The sequence below is a fragment of the Triturus cristatus genome, chromosome 6 (genome assembly GCF_964204655.1).
Source record: "Triturus cristatus chromosome 6, aTriCri1.1, whole genome shotgun sequence".
Lineage (NCBI taxonomy): Eukaryota > Metazoa > Chordata > Amphibia > Caudata > Salamandridae > Triturus > Triturus cristatus.
In genome coordinates, this window is record NC_140589.1 from 327480894 (window position 1) to 327495088 (window position 14195).

The 14195-nt window shown below is 43.4% G+C and overlaps 1 pseudogene; it reads left to right on the forward strand.

Moving 5' to 3' along the window:
* Positions 1-12655: 12655 nt before the first annotated feature.
* On the forward strand, positions 12656-12827 carry LOC146816820 (U2 spliceosomal RNA; annotated as a pseudogene).
* Positions 12828-14195: the final 1368 nt, after the last annotated feature.

The following is a 14195-nucleotide window of genomic DNA, read 5'->3' on the forward strand; positions in this document are numbered from 1 at the left end:
TATAGCACACTACCTATCAACTCATACACCTCGAAGTGGACAAATGGGGGCGATAAAACATGTCCCTGCTGTAACAACTATGTGGAAGACGACCCCCACATCTTGTTTGTGTGCCCTGCATACCAAAGGCCCAGAAAATATTGGATAGCACCACTCTGTAAGAACCTGGGGTTCAGAGAGTATGCACAAGCATACAGGATTTTGAAAATCAGTACCCTGGGCCACATTGTGTTTGCTGTTTCCAAATTTCTTATGGCCATATGGCTGATTAGAAAGAAAAAATCGTCTGAAGCCCCTTGAACTTTTTAAAGAACTTTCTAAATGCAATTTTAAACCATTCCTCGCTGGGAGAGTCGTTTTTATTCAAATGTATTTTAATAATGTTTTAATGTTGTAATGTTTTGATTGCATCTTTTATGGTCTATATGACCGAAATAAAGAATTTTTGGAATTGGAATTGGAAAAGCAACTTACTATCCCTTGGGCTAGTGATAATGTCCCAGTATGGTTCTAGACTTGGGAGGGACTTTGCTTGCAGACATTTTCCAGCCATAGTCTCTTGGTTGATTTCATTCCAAGTCCGTTCTGCCACCTTCTCCCAATAGATCTCTTTAAGTTTAGACTTTGTTGGAAAAGTGACCACCTCCACATTTTCCCATAACATGTAGAGGCCTAGTTTGCCCAGCATTTTCCTTAGTTCATTTAGCCATCCTATTTTGTGGTACTCATCTGCATTGATTATATCCTTAAATCCTTCCGCGTAGTGTAAGAGTTCGGGTGTAGTCCAAAGTCTACGCCAATACATAATAGGTCTTAATCTTGTTAAGTTAATTAATGCCTTTCTGCCTAGATCATACCTTAATGGCAGCAGGGGGGTGCTCTTGGGAAGACTGGTGATAAGTCGAAAAAACTTATTTTCCGAAGTTTGTAGTTTCCCTAGGTTCTCATAGCCCCATAACTCTGCACCATAAAGTGATGATCCTAAAGCTTTGGCCTCATATACCTGGAGCACAGGTTTTACTGGTTTTGTTAGGGATTTTCTGTGCTCAGAACCAAGTGCACCAACTATTTGCCTATGCTTTATACTTGCAGTATCTATATGTTTGGTCCAACTTAAATCGTTTGATATGTGGATTCTCAAATATGTAAAAGCATTGACAATCTCTAATGGGCGGTCATTCATAACAATATGGGGTTTACGGCCACGAGGAGGGTTAAAAACCATTGACTTAGTCTTAGACACATTAATTTCTAGTCCGTGGTCCTTACATAATTGATCAAAGATTATTAGAGCGTGTTGTAGACCACTTGGGGTCTTGGATAAAATCAGAGTGTCGTCGGCGAACATTAAAATCGGTATCTTGGTACCAGCCAGTAACGGGGCATCAACATTCTCTGCCAACATGCGGGAAACAACTCCATTAATATACAGTGTAAACAGTGTGGGGGCCATAGAACTTCCTTGTCGTACCCCACGCTTCACTGGAAAATCAGAGGTTACATTACCATGCCCTCCCCACTGAATCTTCGCGTAATTTGCCTCATGGAGCCTCATTAACATCGTTAAAAGTTCTTCAGGTATGCCCAGGTTCTTCAAAACTTGCCACAGTTTGGGCCTTGGAACAAGGTCGAAGGCGGCCCGCAAATCTACAAAGACTGTGTACAGGCTACCCTTCCTTAGTAGCACGGTTTTCCATTGTAGAAGGGAAAAACGAAAGACCTGATCCATTGTGCTTACAGTTTTTCGAAAGCCTGCTTGAAATGGTGATAAGGCGTTATTTTCCTCGGCCCAGTCCAAAAGTCTGTTGACAACCACCCTACCTATTACCTTTTGGATGGTGTCAATTAGGCTTATGGGCCTATAATTACCTGGTTGTGATTTATCTCCTTTCTTATAGATAGGAATTATAATTGCACATTGCCATGACGCCGGTATATTAGCGCCCTGAGCAACCGCATTCAATAGGAGAAGGATGTATTTACACCAGCGCTCCTTGTCGTTGAGGAAAAGGTCCGCCGGCACCCCATCAAGACCCGGGGCTCTACCAATTGAAACTGTACTCAAGGCCATCATAACCTCATTACTGCAGAATAAATTGTCTTTATAAAAAGAAGGTCTATGTTCAGTCATCAAGTTATTGGACTGAGTGTCTGCATACTGCGGCTTGAAGTAGTTGATCCAGTCCTCCTGGGATACATTATTATCAGGGGGCTCTGGTGAACCCCACTTGCCCCATTTGACAATGTTCCAGAATAGTCTAGAGTCATTTTTGTCGCTTGCTTCCTTTAGCTCTCGCCAATGCTGCTCATCCCACAGTTTCTTCGCATTGGCTATGCTTTTTCTGTACGCAGTTCTGGCAAGACGAATAGACACCATATCCCTCTCCCTGATCGCAACTCCTAAGGCTACTCTAGTCTGCCTACACTCAGCATTATACCACTTCACTGGTTTGGCATTTCTTATGTCACCTTTCTTTGCTGGTTTCTGGAAATAGTCCTTAATAGCTATGAAGAGGTTCTCATGGATTTTGGTTGCTTTATCACTCCCTGGATATTTAGGGTTTAATTGTTCAAGAAGTGTTACCGCTTCATCAACCTGGGAATTAATGCGGTTTATAGTTTGCTGGTTAGCCTTAACATGCAACCATTTCAGCCTGTGCATATCATTGGTTGGGACAATCAAAGGGGCATTAACTACCTCACATGCCTCACCCATGCTATATCGAGCCCACGATTTATGTTTAACACATAACGGATTGTGATCGCTTTCTATTCTAGTTTTAACCTCCATATCGATCACTTGTCCCCAAAGCTTTAGACTACATAGAACGTAGTCTATTCGGCTACTATGTCTCCCGTTGTCAAAAGTGCAAGCCCCCAACCTGTCACTTCTTGTCCTTCCATTTAATGCCCTCAAGCTATTTTCATAGCAAATTGCATTTAAGGAAATGATATCCTCAGACCATCGGGTGACAGGTTTCAGATGCAATTTGGGGACACCCCATTGCCTATCTTCCTCATCTCCAGCCAAGTCATCTTGAATAGCCATGGGTTCAAAAGTTCTGTTTAAATCACCCGTTACCACAATTCTGTTATCAAGCGAGTGAATTTCTAGGAGGGAAACCAAAGCTGCACAAACTTCTGACCTTCCTTCCCTATTGCCCCTGGCATAGACATTATAGATGTCAAAACAACCCTTAGGACCCGAGTCGATTCTAATAAGTTGAATGTCTCTATTTCTAGTGTCAATTACTTTAACAGTAAGCGCTAAACATTGGCGTACCCAAATAGTAAGGCCACCCATTGAACTCCCCTTGACACCTTTTATTGCTGGGATGTAATAATTCAGGAAGCCTTCATTAAAGCATGGCTCGCAGAGCCAGGTCTCCTGGAAGATACACACATCGTATGAGTTTACAAAACTTCTCCATTCCTGTGAGTCATGCTTAGAGCCTAACCCCTCTATGTTCCAGGAGACTAGCGTACCATTATCTCCCCATAAATCTTCTGAGATTCCATTAACGGAAGATACAACTGGGATTGCAAACAGACCCAGCTCTTCTACATTGACAGGTCTTACTATTGGACTAGTCTCAGAAGTATCCCCGAAGGTTACACCCAGTTCGATATTAGGTTTTGGGGGGTAAACTTCATTCACATCTGTGGTGTTCTCTATTTCTAAGGTCCCTATTATTTCTATTTGGTCCACGAGCTCCTCAGTGACCCCAATCCCATCAGTTTGGTATATTTGATGTCCATCATTGCAATCCAGTCCTGAGCAGCTTCTCTTGTGAACTCCACCCATGACTCGAGAGGAGAGCTCTTGGAGCTGGGGGCAAGATTTTCTTAACTGGATCTTAGATTGTGCAGGGGCACTAGTCCTGAATTCTAGGGCAAAGAGGTTTTCAGCAAGGGAGGCATGCTTCATTGTAAGTTCTATGGAGTCATATTTGTGATTAGAGGCACTAATCCGTTTTGCCTGCAGGATATCTTCCCTTATCACTGACCGACAACCTCTCACATGACGCAACCAATGAATGGCTTTGTTTGTGAGAGAGTCGGGTAACTCCCTATTGCCTTTAGCAAGTTTGGGGACACTGGTCATGTAGATTTTATTTGAAGGGTGTCCTTTGTTAGTATCGCTAGTCCCTCTTTTCCCCTGGATGCTAACAGCTGGTATTTTATTCTTTTCACAGGCTCTAGGCATTACGGTTGTTCCTTCTTTAGAATGTCTTAACTTCTGTTGGGTATTTTGGGCATTCGTTTTGACTCTAGGAGCATTAGATATAAGTGCTTCTTGTGGTCTTGTCTGTATGGCAGGTCTATTCTCACTCGGATCAATCGAGTGTGGTACGATTAAGTCATTACCATTACCCTTAGCTGAGGCTTGATTGTTTTTTCGTTTCAGGGGGAAGCTATCTTGCAGACTTTTTATTGCATTAGCTTTGATTTTGCTTCCTCCCTCGCCCTCGCCCTCACCCCTTACTAATATGCTTAGGTTCTTCACTAATAATTTTAGTGACTCTATTTCATCTCGGAGAAGGATGACAAGATTTGTTAAGTTGGATACTTCTTCGCTCACAGCTACTCCCTTTCTAACGCTGTGATGGAGGACAGCGTCCAAGATAGCCATCTCGCCTTCAGCTGGGGTAATATCTGTTTCTAGTGACATTAATTGATCGACGGGGGGCCCATTATGGCCCGAAACATTGCTGGTATTATTGGTAAAATGTTATTGACTTCTTGGGGTTCTTGTGTGTCCCCCTTCTCGCTTGGGACCTCCCCGCTACACTGATGCTGATCGGAGTCGATGATCTCCCTACACTCATCGACAAGAACATTAATTCGCTCCAGAACATCCTCGGATGCATGGCTGGCCACTTTTCTAGATTTCTTACCCTTCCTTTTTTTAGGGGGTTTTCCGTCTCCTCCCCCGGCCTCCATAGACTTTCGTTTCCCCATGGCCCAGGTATACGTGCACCTATAGTCAATGTAGACCTGCACACAAAACTTATGTTTAAGTCTATCTTACCATGGGCGAAGAGGTGGTGATGTTAGAGATGTGGCCCTGCCCTGCCTCAGACGGCCACAGACGGCCCGCCCTCTGCCCCGCGAGGCAGGAGCGGCTGCTTGTTCTTCACTGCCTCCAGGCAGGAAGTGGGAAGTGGCAGTCGGCGTCCCCGTCCCAGAGGACGCTGGGAGATGTAGTCCACTTTATCCTTCCCCGCTCGGCGACCGCGTAGTTGGAGCTGCGGCAGCGGGGGAAGGGAAGAAAATATCTGCGTTCCTGCAAGGACTTGCCTAGTCCCTTTAGCGGTGAATTTTGGCCAGGAAATGTCCCCCAGAGAATTACAATATGTACAGCAAGAGTTCAAGCGGCAAATATAGTGGCAATTTGTGTCCCAAACGTGGTCATGGCCCACCCTTCAAAAGTGAAGAAAAGATGTTATGTCACCGATATAAATGCCAATCCTTATAGCCTGGTGGCAAGGCAAACAAAAAACTGAATCTTTCAACAATACAATATATACATTTCCTAAGTGACCCAACCTTTGCAGGTTTTAATTTGCCACAAAGTGTTAGCTTCCTCAAGTCCCAAGGTGGCACAATCTATATGAACATAGGTCATAAGTTTATCAAGAAAAAGGTTTCTGCATGCTTTAGCATCCATGTCTTTATGAAGAAAAAGAAACAGATGCCGGGCATCCCACAATGCCTCCTTAGCACAGTACAACAGTCTCCACGCAGTGGGGGGACGTTGTGCAGAAAGGTCTTGTCCAAAGAGAAGGGCATGGAAAGTCAGGGCAGAAATGCCCGCAATGTTCAAAAGAAAGGGCTGTAGTAAAGTCCAGAAGGTCTTGGCATAAAAACAACCCCATAGCAAATGGAAAACAGTTTCTTCGTGTCCGCATCTCATGCGTGGGCAACATGTTGTGGGGGCCAAACCTCGCCGATGCTGAAAGACTTTCACAGGAAGGCATCCATGCGTAGCCATCCAAACCAAGTCCCGTTGACTGTGGGTAATGTCTTTGTGGCCCAGCAGGATCGGCTGCTCTTGTTCAGTTGGGTAGGGTGAATACATACATCACTATTAAAAGTTTCAGTATCCAAAGTCCGTAAAAAGGAGCAAAGCCCTTTATAGTATGGGCCAAGAGAGAAAGGTTTGAATGGGCATAGAGTCTAAAACGCCGTAGTGTTGCCCCCATAAAATATCGTGTAAACAAGGCAGGTACTGAAATCATTTTAATATCTGTACGTGAGACAGCATAGCATAATAATTTAGACAACAAAAAAGTCTTAAGGTCTGGCAAATTTTTTCCTCCATTTTTCCAAGTTCTACACACTTTGTCCCTACTAAGCTTTTCCATGCTAGAATTCCACAAGAAAATAAATATAATTTTCTGAATTTTCTGCAAAGTGCGGTGCTCAGGAGGAAAAACCATAGCAAGGTATAACAATAAGGGGAACAAAACAGCTTTAATGACCAGCACCTTCCCTTCTAGCGTCAGTATTCGCAAGGACCAAAGAGAAAGCTTTTTCAACAGTTTAGCCTGAAGCTACTTCTAATTTTGTTCCTCATACCATTGGCCCCCAAAGTACACTCCTAACATTTTCGTGAGTTCTGTGGTTACCGTGGTTGGTAAATGCGCCAGCCGGTCCCAGGGACCTGTTGTCAAGCAGACACTCTTCCTCATGTTTAAACATAACCCTGAGACGTCCTGAAAAAGAGAGGCTTGTAAAAGAGTTCTGCGTACAGAGGCTGGATTAGTACATAAATCCGTCACATCATCCATATAGGCCACTACTTTATTCTGGACCCCAGCACCTCCAGGTACAAAAACCCCTTTGACCAGCTTGTCCTTGTGGAGTTTACATAAAAAAGGTTCCAGCGCACAAACAAAAAGGATGGGAGACATTGGACACCCTTGACGCACACCAGTGCAAATGGGAAAGGCAGTGGTGTAAAAGCCGTTGATACTGACTTTGCTGCAAGCACCTTGGTAAAGGGACCGTATCATTTTGATAAAAGCAGGCAGAACATTAATTTTTGTTAAAACCAGGAAAAGAAAATCATGTCAAATTTTATCAAAAGCTTTGTGAAAATCCAGGCTGAGAACACCCAGAGGTAGCGCCCGTTCCTTATTGTACCAGAGCACATCTTGTGAAGTGACAAGGCTATCCACAATAGTGTGCCTTCTGATAGCACAAGCTTGATCCGGCTGAACACAAGCATGCATGACTGCTCGAAGGCGGCGTGCAAGTACCTTAGCTACCAATTTGTAATCAACATTCAGGAGCGTGATTGGCCGCCAATTAGGGAGATTTTGTCCCCTGCTTTATATAAAAGGGAGATTACCCCAGCGGAGAAGTCTGTAGAAAAAAGGTTATTAGAAAAACCTGCATTAATCATTGTCATATAATCAACACACAACAGGGCCCAACATTTCTGGTAAAACTCCCAAGTGAGCCCATTCAGCCCAGGGCTAGAACCTCTGGGAGAGGACTGTGGTGCTAACAGAGTCTTCTCCATCAAAGGGCTGTACCAGGAGGTCAATCTGGGTTGCATCGAGACCACCTTCCAGTCCTGAACAATAGTCCTCCAGGTCCTGCAACGAAGAAGGTTTGGCCGGTGCAGCGTATAAATGTGAATAAAAATCGAATGCTATTTGTTGGCAATGTTCAACTCCTTGCATGATATCCCCCTTTTCATCACGCAACCTGGTTAGCAATTTGTGAGAGGATTTCACTTTTTTAAAGAAAAAGGATGTGTATTTTTCATTCTACTGATAGTATTTAATGCGAGAGTGAAATACTGTAGCTCTAATTTTACATTTCAGCCAGACATTTGTTACGTTACGTTATCTTTATACGGATATGCATTATCCATAAAAGCACAAACATTACTCATAACCACATGCATAGTCCATCATCATTAAAAATAGAGAGACTCCATATTAAAACTAATCAATTAAAAGTTACTAGGTTATCCATGACTTGATATCATCAGCAATGTTAAAGTGACAGTGTGCAAGTGCAAATATTTCACAAAAAAGCCGCTAAAAACGGGCAGATCCTTAAATCACAGAAAGGTTACAGTTAGCAGCAATAAATGAAGGTGCAGGTGTGCATAGTACAAACTATAAATACAAACAGTACAAAATCCAGAAATGTGTATTGTACAGCCTAATCCAGCAGTCATTAATTAATAGACAGACGTGAACGAATGGCCATTTTCAAGAAAGTACACACTCGGTATGTTATATCATCATCTTTAAGCTGGAGAATAATTTTGTATGCAGCCTCAAAATCTGTTGTGCCCTTTGCCCTGAAAAACGGTATCAATAACTGAATACTATATTTTTTGTAAAAAGAACAAAAGAACAAAAAGTGTAGCGTAGACTGTTTCCCGAAGTTATCACATGGGCAGACCAAGTTCTCAATATTAGGTTGGTAACCCATGGGGAAGCACAACAAATACTTTATTGAGCCCGATCTGAGACGAAAAAGAAGGCTTTGCTCCCTACGAGTAATATCTCTTAAGAGATAACTAATAGGAGAGCATAATGGGGGTCCACCCTCGCCTGTCATTCAAATATATTGTTTCACAGATACTTTGGCGGATTCCAGGGAATAACTCTCATCCCCATAATGTTGATATAAAACTTTACGAATAATTTTTCCATCAATACCATCTAATTGTTCAGGGTTCTTAAAAATATGCTCTAGATTGACCGCAGTCAAATTTGCCCGTACTTGAGCCAGCCAGGGAATGTCACCGCCCAATCTGCTAAAATCTCCCTTGTTAATAGGGCTGCAGGGTTTTTCCAAACCTTTAGCCAGAATAAAACAGGGCGTGACCTAATGTAATCTTCCAAGTATGGCATTCTTAACTCGTTATGGCATACAAAGGTGGACGATGAAATTGGTATGCCCAAAAGCTTCCTACAGAATCTATTTTCTTCGGCCTGGACGCTTTTCAAGTTGTAAGTAGGGACAGTACCACCTCAAATCTTTTCGGTTGGGGGAGATTTATTACGGAATTTATGGCTCTTGAAAATTTAGACAATCCATAGGCCAAATGTGGTGTCCAGGACCCATTGTCGGAAAATGTTATACCCAAATAAGGCAAAGTGCGAGTGCATGTCAAAGAATCGGGACCCAGAGTTACAGTATTAATAAAACGTTTCTTAGGGCCACAACACATTAAAAAGGTTTTTTTTTAAATTTGTGCAAATATCCAAATTATTCATAAAAGCTGCAATTCCCTAACTAAAATTCTCAAGGCATTGGGTGTTCTGCCCATTAAAACAGCGTCATCTGCATATAGTAAGGCGGGCAGTTTGTTACCATTAATTATAGGGACATCAGTGGTTTGGTTAGATAGGGCGTTATGAAGACCATTACTATATAAAATAAATAAAAGTGGGGCGAGAACGCACCCTTGTCAAACTCCTCTCCCAACCACTATGTCTCCAGACACTGCCCCGTCCATGCTTATCCTTACCTGGGCCCTTAGGTCCCTATGGAGATAAGCTAAAAAGTGCACCAGATCTTTGTCTAACCCATAATTTAAAAGGCATTGCCAGAGCCTAGATCTATTAACAAAATCAAAAGCGGACGAAAGGTCCATAAATGCCAGATAAAGAGGGCTCTGTCGGGCGATGGTGTATTTCCCTATGATTAAGTTAAGATTCAGACACTGTTCCATAGTGCCAAGGTGACTACGGAGCCCCAACTGACATTTATTTATTATATTTTCATCCTCTGCCCAAGTTCTGATCTTGTTAAATAGAACTCTCCCAATATTTTAAGGGTGTTATCATTAAGGGAAATAGGTCTATAGCAGCTTGGGTTTGATCTATCTCCTTTTTTAAAAATAGGAATAATTAAAGATGTGGACCATGTGTTTTGGATTTTCGTTGTGATTAAATTGTTAAAAACGTTGAGTAGCAGAGGAGCCCAGAACTCTGGTCTTGATTTTATAAGATCAATAGGCAGCCCATCCGGGCCTGGGGCTTTATTTCCCGCACTTTGGAATATTGCCTCCTCGACCTCAATCAAGGAGATTTGAATTTGGGTAGGCGTAAGATTTTCCAAAGTATTTTCGCATTGGGGCGGGGGGGGGCATATATTTTCGAGAAGTGAGCAACCCACACCTCACTAATTATATTACAGCTTAGGGGGGTAGATATATTCCCAAAAGCTCTCAGGGACTTAGTGGCAGACCAAAAATTAATTGTTTTGTTAAGTTTAGCAGCACAGGCCAAGTTATTTCAGTACCCTTTTAAGACCACATCTCGCCTTAATTTTATTACACTTTTATAATTGTGCCTTAAGGTTCTGATAAGAGAGGGATCTCTAGGGGAAACTGATAAGGCTGCTCTGAGATCCCTATTAGCCCTAGAGCAGGTATTATCAAACCACCTCAGATCAGATATATGTGGGAGTGTGGGTCTGGCAATCAATTCCTTAATACCTGCACATAATAAAATAAAAGCAGAAACTGCCTCTGGGTTAGGGTCGGCCAAGGTAAGACAAGTATCACAGAGAGATGGATAAGTTATTACCATCTTCTGGAAAACCTCCCTGCAGTCCATACCCTTCCATTTAACTCTTAAGTTATCGGTTGAGAGATCTAGGCTTCCCGCTCCCAGTTCTCTTCTAATATTTGGTCGCGGGGCCACCCTTAGCGAGACCATAATAGGGTTCTGATCTCCAAAGGAGGATGCTCTAACCTCTGACTCAACTAAGTAGTCTTCTAAAGATGGAGATATGAAGACATAATCTATAGTTGAGGCGCGTCCTACGCCTCTGTAAGTAGGTCATGGATTATCATTAGTGGTTGCAGCTGCGATGTCCATCACATTTAAAAGACTGCTACTCGATAAATGGTCTAATAGCTCATTACCTCTCTTACATGGGTTAGATAGAATAGATTGGGAAGACCGCCCAGTAGTTCCTTCTCCTATCTTTGCATTAAAATCGCCCCCCAGACATATCCCAGCCAATTTGTACTTTCCCAATAAATTGTCCAAGTCCTGGATAAAGTTAAAAAGGTGAACAAAGTTAGCATTAGGTGTGCTTACGAAGTCATTATTATAAAAATTGATAAAGCAGATGGAAGCCCCTCGTGTATAGATCAGTACTTGGAAGTTAGCATTCTCGGTTGGAATTAGTTTTACTCTACCACCTGAGGCAATGCTAACCCATATTGATAGACCCCCTGAAGGTCTGCCATATTTAGGGTTAGGGGAAATAGTATTAAAACACTCATACCCTTCGAAATAAAGCTCTTTGGTTGCCCAAGTTTCTTGAAACATAAGGATGTCGAATGTGTTTATCATAATTGCCCCATCTTCTATATTTAATTTTGAGGCCAGACCTGCCACATTCCAACTCAGCACCTTCAATATTGAGTCAGGGCAATCAATTAATTGAATCGTTTCCACCCCAGGACTGGTATTAGAAGTCTTCTTGGCTACCACATGGACCAGACCGATTTGAGTTTTGGGTGGGAGTCAATCAAGATTGTCTAAATCGGAAATAGCTAAAAATCTATTAGCCGACTGGTGGGACGGGCTGAGAAGTGGAAACTGTATAGATGACGGTTTATAAAAGAAACCAAGTGGTAATGCACAGATGCTTGTAGAAAAAAAGGCATTTGGTCTCTTTTACTGCTAGTATAGATCCGACAGTCCTAGGCTGAGAAAAATTAATAACAATGCAATCACCCCTGATAGTTTTTGCTGCAGATCCCACCCAGCCTACCCTTCGTACCATTAAAATTTCATGTATATCAGACCTCCTATATCCTTTGTGTTTAGCCAGCCAGTCCACACATTTATTCCGCAGTTGTTCCCAGGACTCTGATTTATTGCTTTGAAGCAAGAACACTGCTGAAAAAAGAACTAGAACAGTTGGAGAAAATGGAGATGGTGAACAACCTACCAGAGAAACTCTCCAATTCAGTTTGGCAAAAAATTAACCACACAGACATTACAAACGCACAAAAAGACATTGCATGGCTGGCGGTCACCAACGCGTTGCCAGTGAAAGCTTTTCAACACCGACGAGGACTGGCAAACTCAGCAACATGCCCAAGACCAGACTGCCCAGCGGAAGAATCAACCATGCATTTCCTATGGAACTGCTGTTTTGCTCAAAAGTTTTGGAAAAAATTAAGACTGTTGATTACAGAAATAACCAATTTACAAACATTAAAATATGAAATAGAGCTGTATAGTATAGGGAGTTCCCTGTCAAAAAATAAAGAAAGACAGAACCCTATGGAGGATACTTAGTTGTGCAAAAGAAAGTTTATGGGTAGCCAGAAACCTGCTCTTATTTAAACATAAAGAATTTGAGATACAAGACGTCATCCACATGTGCCTAGACAAGATTATGGTGTTCTATTATGTAGACATTAAACAGCAAGGAAAAGAAAAAGCAGAAAAAATATGGAAATAGGAAAAATAGGCATAATGGGTTTATTAAACATAGCCTCACTTCAGCATAAAAGTGAGTGTTTTATGAATACAATCTTGATGGAAAACCGGTAGGTTGGTGCCTGCGTGCACCCCCTACTCAGGTTCAAATGTACACCACCCTATGGGATTGGTTAACATGTGTATATATGCAAAAATGTATAAATAAAATATATTTTGACAAAAAAAACTGTTCTTATCAGTTTAATATCTGATACGTCCTCTATCTGGGGACCATATATTAAATTGATTTTTGGAACAGGGAGATGGAATAGGAGCTTGCTCTGTCCACTCCACGCATCAACCCGGTATTGCAGTACCTCCAGGAATGGTGCACTTCCCCACCCGGGGAAAACAATGCTGTTGAAAGATAGATGAGAAAACGAAAGGAGCGCTTCACTACCAAACCCTGTAAAGTGGCGCTACTGTGTTTGCGTGAGAATAAAACCACCCTGATCACCACGTCTTGCTTTATTTATTTATTTCATTGATCTGCCGCAAACGTGCTTTTATTTATCTATATATTTCTCACGTTTTCTGGAACTTTTTATTTTTTATTTTTATTTCCTTCTCCGTTCAGACGCTGCACTTTGAAAGAGAAAAATGTCAGAAGGAGACTGCTTTTCCAGCAACAGAGTTTCATTCGTTTTTGGATCCATTTCACTGGGGAACGAATGGAGGAAGTTTTCCAGCAAGTCAGTAGGATCGAGGTAGAGACGGAAAGACACGAGGAGAGAGAGAGCGAGATAGAGAGAGAGAGAGGGAGGGAGAGAGAGAGGGAGGCAGGGAGGCAGAGAAGTGGACACTGCCCTTGGCTTCTCTGAGCAAAGAAGAAAAATACAGAGTCGTTTCCTTCTTTGCCCTGCCCGCCCCGCCCGGCCACGAACAGCCAAGCCTTATCTATAGGCCTTTGGCTACAGGGGAGCAGTGTCCCGGGCAGGCGAGGGCGAGGCACCGGACACTTCCTGTCGGGGATCTGTCCAGGGCATCCTGGCCTGATTCCCAGCATCCCCCGGCTGCCAGGCTTTCCGGCCAGCTGGCTGGAAGCAGTGGACAGGAAGGGGCGGGGCATGTAAATACTAGAAAGAGGACAACGTGGGTATGCTAAGTGACACCTAACGAAGCGACAGCCGAGGAGGACTCTGGGAGCCGGGAGAAGGCCCGAGGTCAGGGCCTCCTTTCTATGGGCACATGCTGAGCTCTTGCTAGGAGTCAGAAAAAGAGGCGAAAGGGCCTCAAGCGACGGTGCAAGGGAAGACCCCGGTCCGGGTCAGCCAGGTAGATTGCTTCGGGAGGTGTGAATTCCGGCACCATTTTGGTTATCGCTTCTCGGCCTTTTGGTTAAGATCACAGGTAGGTTCGCCTAGTCTGGGGGTCTAGCTGGGAGGTCTGACTCTGATCCCCAACACTTGAAGGTGCTGGGCCTGCACTTCTTGGCTTGACCGAGGCCAGGCTGCATGCTGACGATTGAAGGGAGGAAGGGTCCAGGGAAAACTCGGGGGAGGCTACCTAAGGGGCTGGCACTCGTATCTGGCTTGCCCGGAGCGAGGCTGCGCTACCTGGGACTGCCAATCCTAGGGGATACCTGCATCACCGAGACAACTGGTCGCTACACATAGCTGAAGAGACAAAGGACCGAGCATCACTTCACCCGGACCGAGGCCTCTTCACCCTGATCGCGACCTCTCCACTTCGACCGCAGATCGCGGT